This window comes from Triticum dicoccoides, chromosome 2A (genome assembly GCF_002162155.2).
Source record: "Triticum dicoccoides isolate Atlit2015 ecotype Zavitan chromosome 2A, WEW_v2.0, whole genome shotgun sequence".
NCBI classification, from domain to species: Eukaryota; Viridiplantae; Streptophyta; class Magnoliopsida; order Poales; family Poaceae; genus Triticum; species Triticum dicoccoides.
Window position 1 is genome coordinate 650,110,294 of NC_041382.1, and position 9,435 is coordinate 650,119,728.

Genomic DNA, 9,435 nt, shown 5'->3' on the forward strand with positions numbered 1-9,435 from the left:
GTCCTTTGGGCTGCTGAAAAGAGGCCTTTGGTCCCGGTTGGTGGCACCAACCGGGACTAAAGGGTGGCATTGGTCCCGGTTGATGCCACGAACTGGTACCAATGCACCCCTTTAGTCTCGGTTGGTGGCACCAACCGGGACCAAAGGCCTTGTGCTGGAACTGGCACGGTGCGGTGGGATGCTTAGTCCCACCTCGCTAGCTGAGAGGCTTCGATAGTGGTTCATAAGCGCTGCTGCGCTGACCACTTCGAGCTCCTCTCAAATGCAGGCTTACGGGTCTAAAGTCACTTTATCTGCCTGTGGGCCTACTGGGCCTCCTGCGGGCCTGGATCCTGGCCCATGGTAGGGTTTCTAGTCGTATTCAGGCCGTGGGGGCCCAGTAGGAGGCACTTTTTTGTTTTTTTGTTTTCTTTGTTGCTTTATTTATTTTATTTTGTTTCTACTTACAACAAAATACTTAATGTTGCTATTTTTATTTTTTTCCCAGTTTTTTGTTTTGTTTTTTGCATTATTTATTTTCTTTTGTTTCTTGCTTTATTTTTAATTCTTTTTTGCTTTTAGGTCAGAAAAATTATAAACTTTCTGTTAGTGCCATTAGTTTTCAAATTTGAATATTTAATATTTGAATTCTTTGAAATTTGTGTGAATCACAAGTTTGTGATTAACTTTACTATAGAAATAGTTTTTTTTTCATTTCTTGTTTTGTTTTTTGCATTTTTTTTTGTTTTTTGCTCTTTTTTAATTCTTTTTGCTTTTAGGTCAGCAAAATTATAAACTTTCTATTAGTGCCATTAGTTTTAGAAAAATTATAAACTTTTTGTTAGTGCCATTAGTTTTCAAATTTGAATAGTTAAAATTTGAATTGTTTGAAATTTGTGTGAATCACAAGTTTGTGATTAACTTTACTATAAAAATAGCTTTTTCCTGTTTTTTTGTTTTGCTTTTTGCATTATTTATTTTCTTTTGTTTTTTGCTTTAATTTTTAATTCTTTTTGCTTTTAGGTTAGCAAAATTATAAACTTTCTGTTAGTGCCATTAGTTTTAGAAAAATTATAAACTTTCTGTTAGTGCCATTAGTTTTCAAATTTGAATAGTTAAAATTTGAATTCTTTGAAATTTGTGTGAATCACAAGTTTGTGATTAACTTACTAAAAAAATGAGCATAGATGCGCTTATAGAGAAAATTCAACCTAAATTCATAGTAAATATCTATAAATTTCAGAGAAATTCACTCTGGATTTAGGTTAAACTTTTCTCTATAAGGGCATCTATTTTCACTTTAAGAGGAGCTCAACAAGGCAGAGAGGGAAGGGCTTATAAACCGGTGTGAGCCCCCTTCGGTTGGCGAGGTGGGACTAAACTCTGCCCACAACGAGGACCAACCCTTTAGTCCCGGTTTGTGGCACAAACCGGGACTAATGGTCATGGGCTAGGGGCGAGGAGCATTGGTCCCGGTTAGTGCCACGAACCGGGACCAATGCCCCACCAACCGGGACCAAAGGCCTTGTGCTGCCCCGCGTCAAAAGTTTAGTACCACCTCGCTAGCTGAGAGAGCTCGAGAGTGGTTTATAAGCGCTGCTGCGCCCACCCTCTCGAGCTCCTCTCAATTGTAGGCTTTCGGGCCTAACCATATGATGCGTGCCTGTGGGCCTACTAGGCCACCTGTGGGCCTGAATCCTGGCCCATGGTAGGGTTTCTAGTCGTATTCAGGCCGTGGGGGCCCAGTAGGTGGCACTTTTTTTTGTTTTCTTTGTTGCTTTATTTATTTTATTTTGTTTCTACTTACAACAAAATACTTATTGTCTTTATTTATTTTATTAAAGTTTATTTTTAATTATTTTTCTTTTAGGTCACAAAAATTATAAACTCTCTGTTAGTGCCATTAGTTTTCAAATTTGAATAGTTACAATTTGAATTCTTTGATATTTGTGTGAATCACAAGTTTGTGATTAACTTTACTAGAAAATAGTTTTTTTCCAGTTTTTTTATTTTGTTTTTTGCATTGTTTATTTTCTTTTATTTTTTGCTTTATTTTTTAATACTTTTTGCTTTTAGGTTAGAAAAATTATAAACTTTCTGTTAGTGCCATTAGTTTTAGAAAAATTATAAACTTTCTGTTAGTGCCATTAGTTTTCAAATTTAAGTAGTTAAAATTTGAATTCTTTGAAATTTGTGTGAATCACAAGTTTGTGATTAACTTTACTATAAAAATAGTTTATTTCCAGTTTTTTTGTTTTGTTTTTTGCATTATTTATTTTATTTTATTTTTTGCTTTATTTTTTAGTTCTTTTTGCTTTTAGGTCAGAAAAATTATAAACTTTCTGTTAGTGCCATTAGTTTTAGAAAAATTATAAACTTTCTGTTAGTGTCATTAGTTTTCAAATTTGAATAGTTAAAATTTGAATAATGGTATTACGAGGGCCGAACCATAAGACATTAAAGCATTTCAAATGAACCCTGAAAATGTTGAAAGTTGGCATGGTATCATAATTTCACCCACATAGCATGTGCATGTACAAAACGGACAATGGTATCATACTCGTCTGTTACAAAGTTGGCATGGTATCATCATAATAGTTGCGGGAGAAAGTCTTCACTTTTTCTTCGCTTGTGTCATTTTCTTATTGCGCCGTAACCATGGATAATCTTCATCGTTTATCAGGATGCTTGGGTCAGCCTTGACTTTGAAGGGAGGAATTTCATGAAAACTTTCATAATCTTCAGACATGTCTATCTTGCCCTCCACTCCCACGATGTCCCTTTCTCTTGAAAGAACTATGTGGCGCTTTGGCTCATCGTATGATGTATTCGCTTCCTTATTTTTTTCTCGATTTGGTAGACATGTCCTTCACATAGATAACCTGTGCCACATCATTGGCTAGGACGAACGGTTCATCTGCATACGCAAGATTGTTGAGATCCACTGTTGTCATTTCGTACAGTGGGTCTACCTGTACCCCGCCTCCTGACAGATTGACCCATTTGCACTTAAACAAAGGGACCTTAAAATCATGTCCGTAGTCAAGTTCCCATATGTCCACTATGTAATCATAATATGTGTCATTTCCCCTCTCGGTTGCTGCATCAAAGCGGACACCGCTGTTTTGGTTGGTGCTCTTTTGATCTTGGGCGATCGTGTAAAATGTATTCCCATTTATCTCGTATCCTTTGTAAGTCAATACAGTCAAAGATGGTCCCCTAGACAACAAGTACAGCTCATCACAAACAGTGTTGTCACCTCTGAGACGTGTTTCTAACCAACTGCTGAAAGTCCTGATGTGTTCACATGTAATCCAGTCGTCACACTGCTCCGGGTGTTTGGAGCGCAGATTGTTCTTGTGTTCATCGACATACGGGGTCACCAAGGTAGAGTTCTGTAGAACTGTGTAGTGTGCTTGAGACCAAGAATATCCGTCCCTGCATATTATTGAGGCCCCTCCCAGCGTGCCTTTTCCAGTCAGTCTCCCCTCATACCGCGATTTAGAGAGACCTATCTTCTTAAGGCCAGGAATGAAGTCAACACAAAACCCAATGACATCCTCTGTTTGATGGCCCATGGAGATGCTTCCTTCTGGCCTAGCACGGTTACAGACATATTTCTTTATGACTCCCATGAACCTCTCAAAGGGGAACATATTGTGTAGAAATACGGGCCCCAGAATGACAATCTCGTCGACTAGATGAACTAGGACGTGCGTCATGATATTGAAGAAGGATGGTGGGAACACCAGCTCGAAACTTACAAGACATTGCGCCACATCACTCTTTAGCCTTGGTATGATTTCTGGATCAATCACCTTCTGAGAGATTGCATTGAGGAATGCACATAGCTTCACAATGGCTAATCAGACGTTTTCCGGTAGAAGCCCCCTCAATGCAACCAGAAGCAATTGCGTCATAATCACATGGCAGTCATGAGACTTTAGGTTCTGGAACTTTTTCTCTGGCATATTTATTATTCCCTTTATATTCGACGAGAAGCCAGTCGTGACCTTCATACTGAGCAGGCATTCAAAGAAGATTTCTTTCTCTTCTTTCGTAAGAGCGTAGCTGGCAGGACCTTTATACTGCTTCAGAGGCATGCCGTCTTTTTTGTGCAAATGTTGCAGGTCCTCCCGTGCCTCAGGTGTATCTTTTGTCTTCCCATGCACGCCCAAGAAGCCTAGCAGGTTCACGCAAAGGTTCTTCGTCATGTGCATCACGTCGATTGAAGAGCGGACCTCTAGGTCTTTCCATTAGGGTAGGTCCCAAAATATAGATTTCTTCTTCCACATGGGTGTGTGTCCCTCAGCGTCATTCGGAACAGCTAGTCCACCAGGACCCTTTCCAAAGATTACGTGTAAATCATTGACCATAGCAAGTACGTGATCACCGGTACGCATGGCGGGCTTCTTCCGGTGATCTGCCTCGCCTTTGAAATGCTTGCCTTTCTTTCGACGTTGATGGTTGGTCGGAAGAAATCGACGATGGCCCAGGTACACATTCCTCCTGCATTTGTCCAGGTATATGCTTTCAGTTTCTTCTAAACAGTGCATGCATGCGTGGTATCCCTTGTTTGTCTGTCCTGAAAGGTTACTAAGAGCGGGCCAATCGTTGATGGTTACAAACAGCAATGCGTGCAGGTTAAATTCCTCCTGTTTGTGCTCATCCCACGTACATACACCGTTTCCATTCCACAGCTGTAAAAGTTCTTCAACTAATGGCCTTAGGAACACATCAATGTCGTTGCCGGGTTGGTTAGGGCCTTGGATGAGAATTGGCATCATACTGAACTTCCGCTTCATGCACATCCAAGGAGGAAGGTTATACATACATAGAGTCACAGGCCAGGTGCTGTGATAGCTGCTCTGCTCCTCGAAAGGATTAATGTCATCCGCGCTTAAACCAAACCATATGTTCCTTGGGTCACTTGCAAACTCAGGCCAGTACTTTCTCTCAATATTTCTCCACTACGACCCGTCAGCGGGTGCTCTCAACTTCCCGTCTTTCTTACGGTCCTCACTGTGCCATCGCATCAACTTGGCATGCTCTTCGTTTCTGAACAGACGTGTCAACCGTGGTATTATAGGAGCATACCACATCACCTTCGCAGGAACCCTCTTCCTGGGGGCTTGCAGTCAACATCACCAGGGTCATCTCGTCTGATCTTATACCACAACGCACCGCATACCGGGCATGCGTTCAGATCCTTGTACGCACCGCTGTAGAGGATGCAGTCATTAGGGCATGCATGTATCTTCTGCACCTCCAATCCTAGAGGGCATACGACCTTCTTTGCTGCGTATGTACTGTCGGGCAATTCGTTATCCTTTGGAAGCTTCTTCTTCAATATTTTTAGTATCTTCTCTAATCCTTTGTCAGGCACGACATTCTCTGCCTTCTACTGCAGCAATTCCAGTACGGTACCGAGCTTTGTGTTGCCATCTTTGCAATTGGGGTATAGCCCTTTTTTGTGATCCTCTAACATGCGATCAAACTTCAGCTTCTCCTTTTGACTTTTGCATTGCGTCCTTGCATCGACAATGACCCGACGGAGATCATCATCATCGGGCACATCGTCTGGTTCCTCATGATCTTCAGCAGCTTCCCCCGTTGCAGCATCATTGGGCACATCGTCTGGTTCCTCTTGATCTTCAGCAGCTTCCCCCGTTGCAGCATCACTGTATTCAGGGGGCACATAGTTGTCATCGTACTCTTCTTCTTCGCCGTCTTCCATCATAACCCCTATTTCTCCGTGCCTCGTCCAAACATTATAGTGTGGCATGAAACCATTGTAAAGCAGGTGGGTGTGAAGGATTTCCCGGTCAGAGTAAGACTTCGTATTCCCACATTTAGGGCATGGACAACACATAAAATCATTCTGCTTGTTTGCCTCAGCCACTTTGAGAAAATCATGCACGCCCTTAATGTACTCGGAGGTGTGTCTTTCACCGTACATCCATTGCCGGTTCATCTACGTGCATTATATATAATTAAGTGTGTCAAAAACCATTACAGAACATCATGAATAGATAATTAAGTGACCAAATTAATAGAAGTTCATCATCACATTAAAACCAAAGTACATACATAGTTCTCATCTAACAACATATAGCTCTCCAGAGCATCTAATTAATTAAACCATACATTGAAACTATGTAAAACATTTCAATGCGAAAACAAATGTGATCATAATCGCAACCAAGGTAACAATTGATCCAACGGCATAATGATACCAAGCCTTGGTATGAATGGCATATTTTCTAATCTTTCTCATCTTCAACTGTATTGCATCCATCTTGATCTTGTGATCATCGGCGACATCCGCAACATGCAACTCCAATATCATCTTCTCCTCCTCAATTTTTTTATTTTTTCCTTCAAGTAATTGTTTTCTTCTTCAACTAAATTTAACCTCTCGACAATAGGGTCGGTTGGAATTTTCGGTTCAACTACCTCCTAGATAAACAAAATCTATGTCACGTTGGTCGGCATAATTGTCATAAACAATAAATGAACCAAATAGTTATAAAAAGATAATATATACCACATCCGAATCATAGCCAGGACGAGGGCCGACGGGGGCGGATACCAAAACCATCGCACTATATAATAACAAGCAATAATAAAAGTAAGAAAATTAGACAAGTATCTATCTAAAGTAAGAATTTTTTCTTTCAGAAAGAAGATAAGAACAAGAGGCTCACCACGGTGGTGCCGGTGACGAGATCGGTGCAGGCGATCGACGACGATGAAGACGGGAATGGGACGTGACGGGCCGCTAAACCTAGACAAATCTCGAGGAAAATGGAGCTTTGAGGTCGCGCTTCGAGAGGAGAAAGCTTAACTAGTGTGGCTCGGGCATTTCATCGAACACCTCATGTGCATAGGAGGTGAGCTAGAGCACCACAAAGCCCTCCCCTCGCCGTCCAGAGAAAAACAGAGCACTGGGGTGCTCTGCTCGCGGGCGAGGGGTATATATAGCTACCTCATTGGTCCCGGTTCGTGGCATGAACCGGGACTAAAGGGAAGCCTGTGGTCCCGGTTCAAGCCACCAACTGGTACCAATGGTGGTGGGCCAGGAGCGAGGCCCATTGGTCCCGGTTCGTCCCACCAACCGGGACCAAAGGGGCATGACGAACCAGGACCAATGCCCCCACGAGGCCCGGCAGGCCCCTGGCCTCACGAACCGGGACCAATGCCCCCATGGGTCCCGGTTCTGGACTGAACCGGGACTAATGGGCTGACCCGGCCTGAACCAAAGCCCTCTTTTCTACTAGTGTGCGCTCTCTTCTCAAGCTCTTAGGGGGGGATATGAGCTCAAAATTTTGATTATTGTTTCACATAGATACAAGCAACTATGCAATACTAAGGTGTAGAGAAATCTATTAGACGATATGGCAGAATATGACATTTCAGTTCGCTCAAAAAGCTGAAGCCCATTGATGGCGGGTAATCATTGTCGAGGGAAAGTCGTAATAACATATTCATGTGCCATGTATGCATACATGGGGCTGTATATGTCTGTATCTAACATGGGCCATAGAACCATACCTGGACGACCAACATTTACAAGCATGCCGCCCTAGTTTCCTAGAAGGAAGCCACAACCTTGCTAAACACGGAGCAGTCTAGATCGTCGAGCACCTATAATACCACAAGGAAGGCCAAGGCGAGCAACATAGGCCCCCTATAGGGTACCCGATGACATGAGGGAGGAGAGAAAGATTGATGGAAGATGAAGCTTAGTTACCCTAGCCAGATCCATCTATGACATCTTGTTGAGATCGTCCATCTAGACCTAGAAGACTTGCCTCCCAACTCGCCGAGACCATCCTTGTAACCCCCCCAGTGTGTTCTATTCTAATATTAATCTCTATTTCTTAAAATAGCATAATGTGTCCTATTTTGCTCATTATTTGTCCATCGGTTTGTACATCATCCACTCCTTTGATGTTTCTTGTTCCATCATCGTCGCACACACAGTTGTGGAAAAAAAATAACACATGCACAAACCATCAGAGAAAAACACGTCAAATGCTACCCCCCTCAAATGCAAACTCTCAATATACTTTCCCACTCACTGTCGTGCCACCTCCTTGATCTTTGTGTGCCCCTTCCTCTGCCACTGACACTCCACCTACTCCCACCCCCAAGAGGTGCTCCCTACAATCCTTTCTTGTGCTCTGGCCAACATACCCCTCCCCCCTTGTGGGCGATCCGTCTCCAAGGAGGGCTGCCGCCACATAGGCACAATCCTGTTGATCCAATGGTACCGTGTCCTTCTTCTACGTGCGCCTTGCTATAATTATCCCCTATATCTTTACATGCGCCCATAACAATCACTGCTTTATTCTAGATCAACAACAATTTTCTTGGTATGGTGCTTGTCCTATTTTGTTTTCCCCTCTACGTTTTTTGGACGGATAGATGGTACAATAGAGATTCATCCTAGAGGTGGTGCTCAGTAAGGTTGGCGCCACCAAGAACCATAATTTCACGCAGGCCCACTGTGTCATGGGTAGCTGCTTGTTCCCGCATGAGTTGTTGGGATTCTCCCAAGTGTAAGGGTGAAGCAGAACATAAGTAAGTATTTCTCTCAGTTAGAGAACTAAGATTATCAATCTAGTAGGATATTTTCCAAGTGAACACAGTAAGCAACACCTGCACACAAAACACAAAACAACTTGTCCCCAACACAGAATGAGGGTTGTCACGCCCCTTGTCTGGGTAGTCACAAGATTAAACATAATAGATAGAGGTAATTGGTAGAAAAATAAACATGGCAGCAAGGGAAATATTTGTTTTTAGTAAAGGAGAATAGACCCAAGGGGCCATAGGTTCACTAGTGACATCTCTCTCTCTCTCTCTCTCTCTCTCTGTCTCTCTCTCTCTCATGCAACCAAGCGGCATGGTAAAAAATTACAGTTGGGCACCAATTAATATTGCAATATTTATGACTACAATCATTCATTTACAATCTCATATAAGGGTTAGGAGATTATTAATAAGAATACCATCCATCCTATTATCGAAACTAAACTTCGTAATCCCGTGCGCCATTACCCCTTTCCTTTGTGGTTGGCCACCACCTCTGCATTTGAATGACAAAATGAAAAAGATGCCCAATATTTTTTCACAAAACAAGACTAAGATGGATTCCTTCTCCTTACCAAAAATCAAATAATTTCTGAAGTGTTAAGCTCCCCATAAAATGAAGATGATTTTCTCAGGCTGTGGCGACCTCATCTAATCTAGCAGGATAAGCAACTAGTCTGGCCCCGTATACTTGAAGACATCTTCCCCAGGAATATTTCTATCGTCTCTCATAGCTATATGCAGAGCCCTCGCCTTAGGGCAAGTCACCAGAGCATGAAAGGTGATCTCATCTTCCACACTGCAAATAGAACACATACTTGAAGAACATTGATGGTGTGTAACTTTGTTAACCCTACC